Source organism: Gopherus flavomarginatus, chromosome 6 (assembly GCF_025201925.1).
Source record: "Gopherus flavomarginatus isolate rGopFla2 chromosome 6, rGopFla2.mat.asm, whole genome shotgun sequence".
Classification (NCBI taxonomy): domain Eukaryota; kingdom Metazoa; phylum Chordata; order Testudines; family Testudinidae; genus Gopherus; species Gopherus flavomarginatus.
Genome location: NC_066622.1, coordinates 61,778,707 through 61,791,269, shown reverse-complemented (window position 1 = coordinate 61,791,269; position 12,563 = coordinate 61,778,707). Strand labels below are relative to the sequence as shown.

Below are 12,563 nucleotides of genomic sequence, written 5' to 3'. Positions count from 1 at the left end.
CTTCTGACTCCCTCTGGATCACCCCCCGCCCACAAAAAAACCACCTTTCCAAACAGTCCTTCTTTCCCTGCCCCCTAATTTTGCTTTCACGCCCTGGGACCATATCCTCCCTTCCTCTCTTCCCCTCCAGGTGAAGCAGAGTTAGAGGCAACTTCAGCCACTGGAGACAGCCCCAGTTAGCGCTGCAGCCAGCTCGGGGGGGGGGGTGGTGTTTGCAGACACAGGAAGGGAGCAGCTCGGAGCGTGGGGGGGTGCTGGGAAGAAGGAGGCAGGAGAACAAAGCCCAGAGACCCAACACTGGGCAACTGCTGGGGGCGAGACTCTGGCACAGCCCGGGGGCGGGGCAGCTCCTGGGGGCAGGGCTGTGGCACATTGTGACGCGGAGCCCGGGCTGAGCAGCTGCTCCCTGGTTCTCCACGTGCTGCCAGCAGCGCTGGAGCCTGCCGAGCCGGAGCGGAGCCGCTGTTCTCAGCTGCAGCCAGGATCTGCCCCCGGCCCCGCTGGGATCCAGGTGGGGACAGAGACTGGGGCCCGGAGGTTCCCCTTGTTGTGGCTGGAGGGGGCGGAGGTGTCGGGGGGGAGAATCCAGAATTGCAGGGAGGGGGAGGTCACTGGGGTGGGGGGGTAGAACTGTCTCTGTGCAGCGAGGACATTCCCGGGGTGTGGGGGGAGGTGAGTTAACTGGATCCTGTCCCTGCTTTTGCCACTTCCTCCCACATACACATTCTCTCAAGATTTCCCCTTTTATCTCTCATTATCACACGTGGCTATAAAATGCAGGGAGATTCCCCCTCCCCCATGATCAGCTCTCTAATTGCCTCTGCTTTTCCCTTTTCTCTCCATACTTCTCAAATGTCAATTTAAAATCTCTCTGATGGGGGGTGGATTTTAACACCCATTTTATCTGCAGCGATTTGTCCTTGTTCGGGTGGGAAATTGTTGCCCTGGGTCATTCCCCAGAACATGGCTCCCCCTGGACTGGGGATGGGATGGGATGAGGTGCCCGTTCTCTGCCAGGGCAGGGAAAGGAGTTGCACATCCCCATGGAGACTGCCCAGACCCCATTTACCAATCGCCCTGTGGCCCCCTTCCTTTGTCCAGGGAGCCTTCCAGCTCCTCCCCCTCTTAAATCAGCTCCTCAAAGGGCTCTCAGCTGCTCACATGAATGGTTGGCCAGGGGCCGGGGGGGACCATCACATTCTGTTTATGTATTGGACAGTCACATAAAATCCAGTCCAACAGTCCCCCTTTTCCACTAGTTATTTAATAGCAACATCAAATCCCCTCCGATCTTGGTGGTTTTCTCTCATGTTATCAAAGGTCGTTTGTGACAGGTTCTGTCTGTGTATCTCAAAGATTGATATAAAATACCCCAAACATTTGCCCCACTTATCTCTAGTTGTTTTATTTCTAATTGAATATGATGGGTTGTTTCCCAATGTGCTAAGATTCAGCCGCCTCTGGGGTGGATCCATGGTGGCCATTATTTGCTAGTGACAGCCCGTGGACCTTTCTTGCCCTCCAGGCCTTCCATTCTCCTGTTAAAGAAGCACCCCCCAGGCTCCCTCTGCCTGTGTGACTGGCCAGCAGGAGGTGGTGTTAACTTTCTAGCCACTTCTCACACTCTGTGAGGTAACACTTGCAGGGGCAGGGAAGGTGTCTGTGTGGGGAGATTGCAGCTGAAGGGGCATTGTGGTAGGGGGAAGCCTCTGGGTGGCTGGGCAGGGGGTACCCTAGTCAGGTTGGTGGGATGTGGAGGTTTGGGGTTTGAGGGTGGTGGTTGTGATGTGCCCATCCCTGAGGCTATGGGTCCTGGAGGTGGGTATCGCTGGGGGCCTGGTGGCTGCAGAACAGTGGGGGTGGGTGTCTCTTGGGGAGGCGGGACAGAGGGTTAGAGGGAGCCTGGTTCTGTGCCAGGGGCTCTGTCTGTGCTTCCCCTGCTGGTTCCTGGTTTTGTTGCCATGCCCAGTGCACAGAGCTGGGGGAGGGGATCCCTGGCACTAGGTGAGGGCATGCCAGGGAAGCAGAGTGGTGGATCGCACTGTAATGCATCAGGGGGTCACACTGGGCAGAGGAGGGGGTCCCAGGCAAATGTCAGGGTGGATCGTTCTGGAGGGTGGGGGAGTTCCTAGGCAGGCAGTGAGGGACTGAGTTCCCAGTGGGGGGGTCCCTTTCTGCTGGGGGCCCTTGGTGGGGGGAACCCTTTGGGATTCCCAACCTGGTAATCATGGTCTGATGGGGGTTCTCTGGCTGGTGGGGCTTTGAGGGGTATCTGAGGTCCCTGGCCACGGACTCTGGGGGCTGCGTCCCAGGGAATACCTGATGGGATCCTGGCTGTGGGGTGTCTGGGGCCCCTGGCTGGGGGGGTCTGGGCTCTGGGTACTAGGGGGTGTCTGGGGGCTGCTGCTAACCATGATCCTTCTCTCTGGTCAACTTGTGGCAGAGTCCTGGCTCCAAGCACTGCCTGGCATTCCCCAGTCACGTGCCCTGTCACTGGGATAACTTTCTGTCCACTTATCAAACACTATTAGTGTGAAATCACAGATTTTGCTTTTCTCCTCTTTTGAAAACTACAGGAACTTTCGGTTCCGTTTGGAAAATTTTTGCCCCCAGTCCTTGTCCTAGATTTGCTGGGGTGAGGGAGGTGGGAAGGGAGTCAGCACTGCCACACGATGGTTTCTTCCACAGCATTCTGGACTCATTCTTTCTGAAATCTGGTGTCATTGAGACCATTGTTAATCCAGAGTCACTGTATGGAAAGACAAGGAGTGATTCCAGATGGACAGTGGGGCAAATGAGATCAGCAATTCTCCCTGTGAGGAGGGGCTCCCATTAGCTGCTCTCCCCAGAGAGCTAAAGGAGGGAAGCTGCTCAAACGCTCTCTCCCTCTCTGTTCAGGATATTGGGATTCAGCTTCCTAGGTCAGACGCTGCAGCCTCCATTGTAATCTGGGAGACCAGGCTTGGCAGCTGCTGCTCCTCCACTGGGGTTGTGTGCTGGGAAGTGACCTTAATTAAAGCTTCTTCTCTGCCCAGCCCAGGGGATGACTTTCTGCAGCTGGTCCTAGCCCCCTAGGGCAGCCCTGGGCCCTGTTACTACTACATTCTGAGCCAGAGTCTCCAGGTAACTGAAAGACCTCAGGGAATGTCCTAGGGTCTAGCAAGAAAGTGACTCTGCACAAACAACCCCACCTCATTTCTCCTCCCATTAGCGGTTGCCAGGAGAAAATCCAGCCATGGGAGAGCAAAGCCCCCAGGAATGGGACTGTCACAGCCAGAGGGGCAGGGAAAGAGGACAAGGGAAGGGGAGACTGAAAGGGGCAGTGGGAGAAATGAGTGCGGGGGAGAGATTTCCAGCTCTCTTGTCCACCCAGACACATGTATTGCTGCATCCCTGGGCAGAACCACTTTCCAGTGAACAAAACAAGGATCAGACAGAGCAAAAGCCAGTTCCTGACTCCATATTCCCCCTGCTGGGGTTTGGCTGCCGTGTGGTCAGTGTCTGAGGGAATCCCCCACAGTGACTCCTTTGGTTCTGCTCTTTTCTAGCCTTGTGTTCAGAGAAGGGGTGAGGGGAGAGAGAAGGGAGGTTAAAAATGTGTCTGTGGACTTACCCTGGCAGGAGGGGCCAGGTCTAAATTGTAATAAACAGATTGAACATTTCCCAGCATGACAGAATCTAGGGTGTCTGTCTGCAGGGAAAGGGCCTGGGGAACTGTGATGTGAAATTAACTAAAACCGGTTCTGAAGTGCCCACAACTGCCCTTCTCCCCCAGACAGGCTGCAGAATGACGTCCATGTTTTGCTCCAGCTCATCCCAGCCTGTTGTGGGACAGGGAAGAGAAATGGCTGCAGTGGAGTCAGTCCACGTAGAGATTATCAGGCGGTTGTTGGTGGGTTCCTGCTGGAGGAAAGGGAGAGCAAATACACCAGAGATGGGAAGGTTTGCAGAGTCTGGTTTGGAGGTTGGAGCTGGGCGGGAAATTCACAGCGTGGGGAAAGGAGGAGGCCAGGGTGTGGCAAACCTGCTGGGAGTTATTTAATAAGTGGCCTAGATTCCAGGAACAGACCCAGGAGGTTTGGAGATGGAAATGCCCTAATTTGTGAAGAAAGAAAATAGCCCACCTACATGGAGCTAGTCAAACTGACCAGACTCCTAGTGCTGGAGCCTGACCTCACTAACCAGCGGCTGCTGTGAGATATGAAGGGGATACCCATGGGTCAGGCTTATTGGAGCTGCCTCTCCCTTCATATCCCGCTCCTCACAATGAGGAGGGTGTTGGGCGTCCTACCAGCGAGCTCTCCCTGGACCCTGCTAGGGCCTCCATCTCCTGTATCAGTCGGTGGCTAGTAGGGGGGTGATGGATCTGCCGGGAGAGAGAAGAGGGGCTCTCTCTTCGTCCCCTCACCCTGGTATTTGCTGGATACTCTGAGCGAGGTCGAGGTGGGACTCTCTTGACTATGATCCACCCAGAGCTTCCATTTGATTCACTCCTCGCTGCCACAAATAGTGGGGCTGTGAGTGGGGCAGCAAGTCCTTAGTGTTGGACACTTGCTCTTTCAGGGGCAGGTGACCTTTGAGGAGGTGGCTGTGTATTTCACCAGGGAAGAGTGGGCTCTGCTGGACCCCGCTCAGAGAGCCCTCTACTGGGATGTCATGCAGGAGAACTATGAGACGGTGGTCTTGCTGGGTAAGGGTTCCTGTCCATTCTGTTCTTGGAAGGGGAAATGAAGAGTGAAGGTTCATGCCACCCCCACAATGCCATCTGTACCCTGTCCTGTTTCAGCATCACCCCAATAGGCCAGTGACACACATACTACCAGAGACCCTCCTCTGCTGCAGAACACTTTGGGAACAGAGCACAGGAGCCGTATTGCACAGTGTCAAATATCTCCTGTTTGCTCAAGTGAAACTGGGGGTTAGGTCTGGCATAACTGTCCCATACCCCTAATCATTTTTGTTGCCCTTTTCTGAACCTTTTCCAATTCCAATATATCTATTTTTGAGATGGGGTGACATGTGCATGCAGTATTCAAGATGTGGGTGTATCATGGATTTATTTGCTGTTTTTACAAATATGATCTATGAGATATTCTGTCATATCTATCCCTTTCTTAATTATTTCCTACATTGTTCACTTTTTTTCACTGCTGCTGCACATTGAGTGGATGTTTTCAGAGAACTATCCACAGTGACTCCAACATCCATCTCTTGTGTGGAAACAACTAATTTAGACCCCATCATTTTGTATGTATAGTTGGGATTGTGCTTTCCAATGGGCTGCACTATGTGCTATCCTGTCATCTAGCACTGCTGAGATCCTGGATTTAGTAATATCCCTGCCCTTCCTGTTCCCTTTCTCCACCGAACCCCGCCAGCCCATGCTTCCTGTTCCCAGCTTCCCCAGGATTCTCACACTGTCTCTGGACCTCTCTGTCAGCAAGAAGCAGTGCCAAGGACTCTTGCCCTCAGTCTGAGTCTTCGATTTCTGGGACATGGATTTACTTTCTCTGTGTTGTAAGAGGCTCTGTCATAATGAGTGTCTGTGACGTTACCCAGAGTACAATCTGGACTGTTAAATAGCTGTGTCCCCTCAGTTCTCCAGCCCGGGGTGCCTTTTCCACTGTTTTCCCGCGAGAACAGCCCCTCTTGGCCACTTAACACACAGTCTCCAGCATGTAACTCACTCCCAGCTACACAGTATTGAGTGCTGCTAGACAGCCACTCATGAATTACACCTCAGGAGAAAACCAGCAAATTTTCAAGTGCCCAACTTTCCCCCAGAAATGTGCATCTTACACTGTCCAGCACGCTACTGAATGACAAAAGCTCATATGAAGTCTGTCATTTCATCAGTGGAAAATGACATGCACCAGCTTGTTATCCCAAACAGAGTTTCCAACACACTTCAATCCACACATACTGGTTAGATGAACAATAAACCAAGATTGTTAACTACCAAAAACTAAAACTAGGCCCAGTCCATGAAAGGGGCACTCCCAGGAGAGACTGTATAAAGGCTGGAACATGAAACACCTTTGTAAACCTGAGACAGCTGCCTTGGGGACAATGACAGGGAGAATCCCTCAAAGTGACTCCTTTGTTTCTGCTCTTCTCTGGCCTCCGATTGTTCCTTCCAACGTGGAGTACTTTGCACTTATCTCTACTGAATTTCATCCTATTTACTTCAGATCATTTCTCCCATTTGTCCAGATCATTTTGAATTTTAATCCAATCCTCCAAAGCACTTACAACCCCTCCCAGCTTGGTGTTGTCCACAAACTTGATACGTGTAAGAGAGAGACTGTTGCTGGGAGGGTTTCCCCATGTGTCAGAGGGTTACACCCTGGTGGGAGGGGGCTAGGCCTGTACTGGAATAAGGTTACTCTGTGCTTCAAAGTGTGCCAGAACCTAGAATATGCATTAGCAGGGAAAAGCTGGGGGAAATCGGCTTGTGGAATGGACAAAAGCCTAGTCTGAATTCTCACACCTTGCCCTTTTCACCCCGGCAGGCCAGAGAATAGCGTCTATGTATCGCTGCAGATCATCTCGTCCTCCCAGGGGCAAGGAAATGGCTGCAATGGAGCTGGCTCAGGTAAGAGATTATCAGGGAGGTGGTGGTGGGCTCTGCTTGGAGGTTGAGGAGCAGTAAATGCATAGGAGGGTGGGAATTGCTAGAGGTGGTGGGAAGCAGGAAATATCTCGGGTGGAGAAAGGGAGGGGACAGCATGTGACAAACCTGCTGAGACTTGTGTAGTGTAGGGCATGATGGGTTGTCACCCCCAGGCAGCAGTTTGTGGAGCTTCTGCGAACTGCTGTGTCCTCTAACCCTGAAGATGGGCTGGCCCTTCTCACACTGCTTTGCTGGAGATTTCGCCAGCCTCTCCAGGGCCTGTTATCACCCAACGCAACAGCAGGTGGCGCCATGCTGCCAAGTAAGCTACCTGAGTGCTTTACCTAAACCACTCAAGGACAGATAGAAGACAAGAGCCAATTTCCCACTCCCCAACCTTGCACACTTGCTGTAGTATAAATCCAGAATTATACCATCTTATAGTGCACGGGGATCTCTATAATGCAAGCTCATTAATATAGTTCCCCTTCCCCTCGATATGGGACAGATGTGCACAACAAGCTGAGATTTTCCCCAGACACTTCACTCAAAATACGCTGGTTAAGATAAAGCATCAAACAAGTTTATTAACTGCAGAAAGATAGATTAAGTGATAATAAGTGATAACAAACAGATCAAAGCAGATTATTTAGCAAATAACCAAAACTCAGACTAAGCCTAACATACTAGATGGATAGAATTTGAATTAGCAATTTCTCACCCTGACTGATGGTACAAGCAGTCCCCCAAGTTTCCATACACAAGCTAGAAATCTCTTGATCCTGGGAGCAGCACTTCCCCCACATCCGTTTTTGTTTCTCAGGTGTTTGCAGGAGTTTTCTTGTGTGGGGAATGAGGCCAAGAGATGATGTCACACCCCACCTTATGTAGCTTTTCCATATGGTGGGAACCTTTTGTTCCAAACTCAGTTCCTAGTCCAGTTTGTGGAAAAATACAGGTACTAAAATTGAGGTTAGTGTCACGTGGTCTGGTCACAGGCCCTGCTGAGTCATAGTAGCCATGACTTCTAGGCTGGCTGAAACATTCACAGGAAGGCTAAGCTCTTCCATAGTCCATTGTCTTTGTTGAGCTATCAGCGCTGTCTGCCTTCTTCATTGCTGTACCTGAAAGGCTCGTTGTGGGTGTTACCCAGAGTAAGCACATTTGAAATACAGATAAAGAGTCAATATCCATTACTTCAGATACGAACATGATATGTGCACACAAATAGGATAATCATATTCAGCAAATCAGAACTTTTCCAGTGACACCACACATGATGCATCTTGTACAAAATAGATCATAATTATGTCCTAACCATATTATAATCATACTATTATGATGAATATGGGGGTGTAGTGTCAGACAGGTCCTAATTTCAAGGCACAGGAGTTGGGAATGGAACTTCCCATCTTTGTGGAACAGGAAATAACCCTCCAGCCAGGGCTGGGACAACTTCCCAGACTCCCAGTGAGGGAGCCTGAATCTCCTGGGATTTCATTAATTACCACCAACCCCAATCTTTGTGGCAATTGTAAACTTTATCAGTGATGATTTTGTACTCTCTTCTAAGTCATGGATAAGAATGTTAAATAGCACAGGGCCAAGAACCAATCACTGCAGGAACCTGCTAGAAAGAAATCCACTCGACCATGGTTCCCCATTTACTATCAGAGTTTTTAATCTATTTAATTTATGCCGTGTTTATTTTGTATCATTCTAGTTTTTTTAGTAAAAATATTGTGGTGATCAAGTCATGTCCCTTACGGAAGTTTAGGTTTAGCTGCAACCAAACTTTTGATCTCATCCAATAAGGATATCCCGTTAGTTTGATAGTTTCTATTTTCTCTAAACCTTTGTTAATGGGCACTACAATTCTGACCTTCTAACTTCTATTCTTTACTATTGACTTCCCCTTTCTTCCATATATTTTATTTGGAGAGTGCTGGGATTCCTACCAGGGAGCCACTATCAGGGTCCAGAGACAGCCCCATCTCCTATATTTAGCTCTGGCTTGTAGCTATGTGATAAATGTGAAGACCCTGCTTCTGTCTGTCAGATGGGAGACACAAAGGTTCTCTCTTTCTACCCTCTGATGCCTCCTGGCTGCTGTAAGCAAGGTGGGGTGGGACTCTGTTAACATGCGCCTTCTGGAGCTTCCATTTCCCTGGTGCTGCTGTTCCGTGAATAGTGGGGTTGTGAGTGGGTCAGCAGGTACTGAGTGTTGGACTCTTGCTCTTTCAGGGGTCGATGACCTTCGAGGAGGTGGCTGTGTATTTTTCCAGGGAAGAGGGGACTCTGGTGGACCCCACTCAGACAGCCCTCTATAGGGATGTCATGCAGGAGAACTATGAGAAGGTGGTCTTGCTGGGTAAGGATTCCTGTCCCTTCTGCTCTTGGAAGAGGAAATGACGAGTGAAGGTTCATGCCACCCCCACAATGCCATCTGTACCCTGTCCTGTTTCAGCATCACCCCAATAGGCCAGTGACACACATACTACCGGAGACCCTCCTCTGCTGCAGAACACTTTGGGAACAGAGCACAGGAGCAGTATCACACAATGTCAAATATCTCATCTTTACTCAAGTAAAACTGGGAGTTACGTCCAGCATAATGAACAGAAGCTTCCTACCCCCAGCCTTCTCTCAAACCCTGAGCCTTCTCTACCCAAACCAGAATGTGCTTGGGGTGTAACAAGCAGGCGGCTGGAATCAGAGCTGCCAGTCCAGGGTTACTTATCATACAGACAATCAGTGCGTCCTTGAACGCTGGCTGGCAGTATCCAGACAGGGGAGCTCCAGCAGCAGAACACTGAATCTCACCCAGGATTACAGATGACACAACTCCTCACTGATCTAGATTGTACCCTAGCATGTAAAAATGGCCTACGTTGGTAGTGACATTTCTTGAGACATGGAGAGTCTTGCTCCCATATCACCAGGGTGTAATAAAAATAACAGGAAAGGCCAAATATGGAAAACTGATTGTTCAGCTTGCTTTTGACCTGCATCATATTTTGCAATATATTCCAAATAAGGAAATTAACGTGCAACATATGTGTCATTGTTTGTGGTTTTAAGGTGTAAAAGGCTTGTGTGATTTTTAGCTCGGGGACAGTATTCCAATAGCTGTCGCCCCCTGCGTGCTTGTAACCAAGAAAAGAGTCTCAGGCTGAGCTGATTCAAAATCAATCCTGTGGTTGTTTTCCACAACAGCCTTAATAGGTCCCTGTGATGGAATGTAAGGCTACGTCTAGACTACCCACCGTATCGGCGGGTTAAAATCGATTGCTCGGGGATAGATATATCGCGTCTCATCTAGACGCCATATATCAATCCCCAAGCGCGCTTATATCGATTCCGGAACTCCACCAACCCCAACTGAGTTGCGGATTCGACAGGGGGAGCCGCGGACATCGATCCCGCGCGGTGAGGATGGGTTAGTAATCCGATCTTAGATATTCAACTTCAGCTACGTTTTTCATGTAGCTGAAGTTGCGTATCTAAGATCGATTTCCCCCCGTAGTGTAGACCAGCCCTTAATGTCTTCACACCTTCCCCCTGCAGGATAATGGCTATTGGACCAGCTGTTTGCCTTGCTGTCTCCGAGGAACTTGTCTGTGAGTGTTCCCCAGAACTGAAACTTTTTCAGTAATATCATACTATAAAATCTCACAATTTTACATACACTGTTACTACATATTTTAACAGGAGGATAATATTCACTAGGTTATGTGTTTTCTAATGATACCTCACAAGCCATACTGGGTACAAAATTGATCATAATTTTCTAGAAGAGTGAACACAGGGGTATAGAATGACACAGTGTCTGTGTGTGTGTTCCCAGCAGATATGTGGGTATTTCAATCCCTCATAAGCACAATGTTTGGCATCTTCAAGGACCTGTGGAACTGGTCCTGGGAATTCACTAGTTTAGCAAGTGTGAGACTGCATGAAATTGTGAGACCCTTTGGTATTAATAATAAAAAAAATAATCTGATAAAATTGCAATGAAACATGCTAGGTATGCCATGTAAAGTGGCAATGAAAATGTTATGATTTGCCAAGTATGATAATTTTGTTTCTATGTTTCTATCACCCTTGTATTGTGAGTTACAGATATGTAGAGTATATCTGTATTTCCAGACTTGTGCAGTGTTTCTGTGTGACACCCCCAGACATATAGGCATCAACACTGCCTAGCCTGTTTGATGGCCCATTGAGGGTCATCAGCTGTACAATAAGCCCATGGACCAAGGGGATACACCTATTGAGTCAGCAAGACATGTTGGGGTATGCCTGTGTAATGAAACCTCCAAAGCTTTTCCACGCCATGTACTGCGAAGCTTGTGTTTGGGACACAAGAAGTACAAGCCATATGGCAAAAGGAATATAAAGTGCAGCTGCATCATCTCCATCTTGTCTTCAATCCCCCTTCCTACCTCTGGAGCAACTTCTCTACAAATTGAACCCTGGAACAAAGGACTGAATGACCCATCCAAGCTGTGGATGCGTTCCAGACAGACTTTCAAGCCAGCAACTCACCAATACTGCTAAGAACTTGATATATCCATTTTGGAATGTATCTGACTGCTTTTCCGTTTAACTTCTTTCTGTCTTTCTTTCTTTTAAACCTTTAGTTTAGATGCTAAAGAATAGTCTGGAAGGATGGAATTTAACTTCATTCTTTCATTTGTTCTTTCTTCTAAACGTTTAGTTTAACTGCTAAAGGATTGGCTGTCAGCATGGTATTTTGGATGAGATCCAAACCTATAGTGACTGGGTAATGTGGCTGACCTTCCACCCACCCACTTCCTGGATCCAATTAGGATCACTCTCCTGCTGCCTTCTGGCCATGCTGTATCACAGTGAGCAGAGTTTTTAAATAACCTCTCACTGTACGGGACCTAGTTGCTGATTAGGAGTCAGAAAACTGTCATGCAATAAAGGGGGCAGTGTGATTTTTTTTTCAGAGTCTCGTTAACCAGTGTGTGGGTTCAGAAGCACAGTTTGTGACTGGTGTAGTGAATTTAACTTCAGTGTTAACCACCAGTTTGGGGAGTATCTGCTCTCCCTTTTTCAGCCTGCTCTGACCTTGGCATTTTCAGTGAGGACTGCCCCAGGCACACCAGGTCACACTAATCACTGAAGATAAATTAATAAAATGTTTTTTATGATTAAGTTTTATGAAATCAACTGAACTCCTTTGTTTTCTTTCATCTGAGCAGGGTTTCTGGTTTTCCAACGTGATGTGATCTCCCAGCTGGAACAAGGGGAAGAGCCATGGGTCCCAGAGCTCCAGGGTTCAGAGGAAAGAGAGATCCTGATATCTCCCCACACAGATGAGAAAACATTAAACCAACTCAGAATCTGTAAGTGCCTGAAGGAAATATCTGGGATGCCCTACAAAGCTCTTGGGAAGTCTCTCAGTTCATTATTGTCCAAAGCAGGGGTCGCATCAGCAGGGTAAATATAGCTCAAGGCTTCCTATAGATCCTAGCAGACACCGGCAGTAGCTTTCTCCCTTCCCCCTGCGAAGTTGGATGAGATGTGAAGGCTGAATTGATCCCCTCCTCTCTCCTGTTGGGAGGATCTGAGTTCCTGATTTGTATTTGACATCTCTCCAGCACTTGTTTTGGTTTGGCCTTCCCCTTTCCATCCCTGTTTGAGGTTTCTGTCTCTATCACAGCAGGTGATGCAATGACATGTGAGAAAGAGGAGCAGAATTCTCAGCAGGGAAATGTTGAGCAAGTGGATAAACACAGAGCATTATCGCAAAGAATGAAAAGGAATGTGTCCAGCAGTCACAAGCAGGGAAGATCCTGTGAGGTTCAGCACAGACCAGAAAAAGAGCAGGGAAACCAGCCAGGGGAGAAAATGGATAATTTTTTTTCCTGTCAGGGAACTCAGAAGGGCCTTAAGGAAACCAGAATACAGCAGGAAATCTGCA

The 12,563-nt window shown here is 48.7% G+C and overlaps 1 protein-coding gene across 1 annotated transcript in view; it reads left to right on the top strand.

Annotated features, from left to right (window-relative positions):
- The first annotated feature begins 450 nt into the window (after nucleotides 1-450).
- LOC127054284 (zinc finger protein 560-like) overlaps nucleotides 451-12,563 on the top strand; it is a 248,869-nt gene continuing 236,756 nt past the window's right edge. Inside the window, exon 1 of the mRNA XM_050960367.1 lies at nucleotides 451-511. The gene's annotated coding sequence lies outside the window, so the exon portion shown is untranslated. The remainder of the gene's footprint in view (nucleotides 512-12,563) is intronic.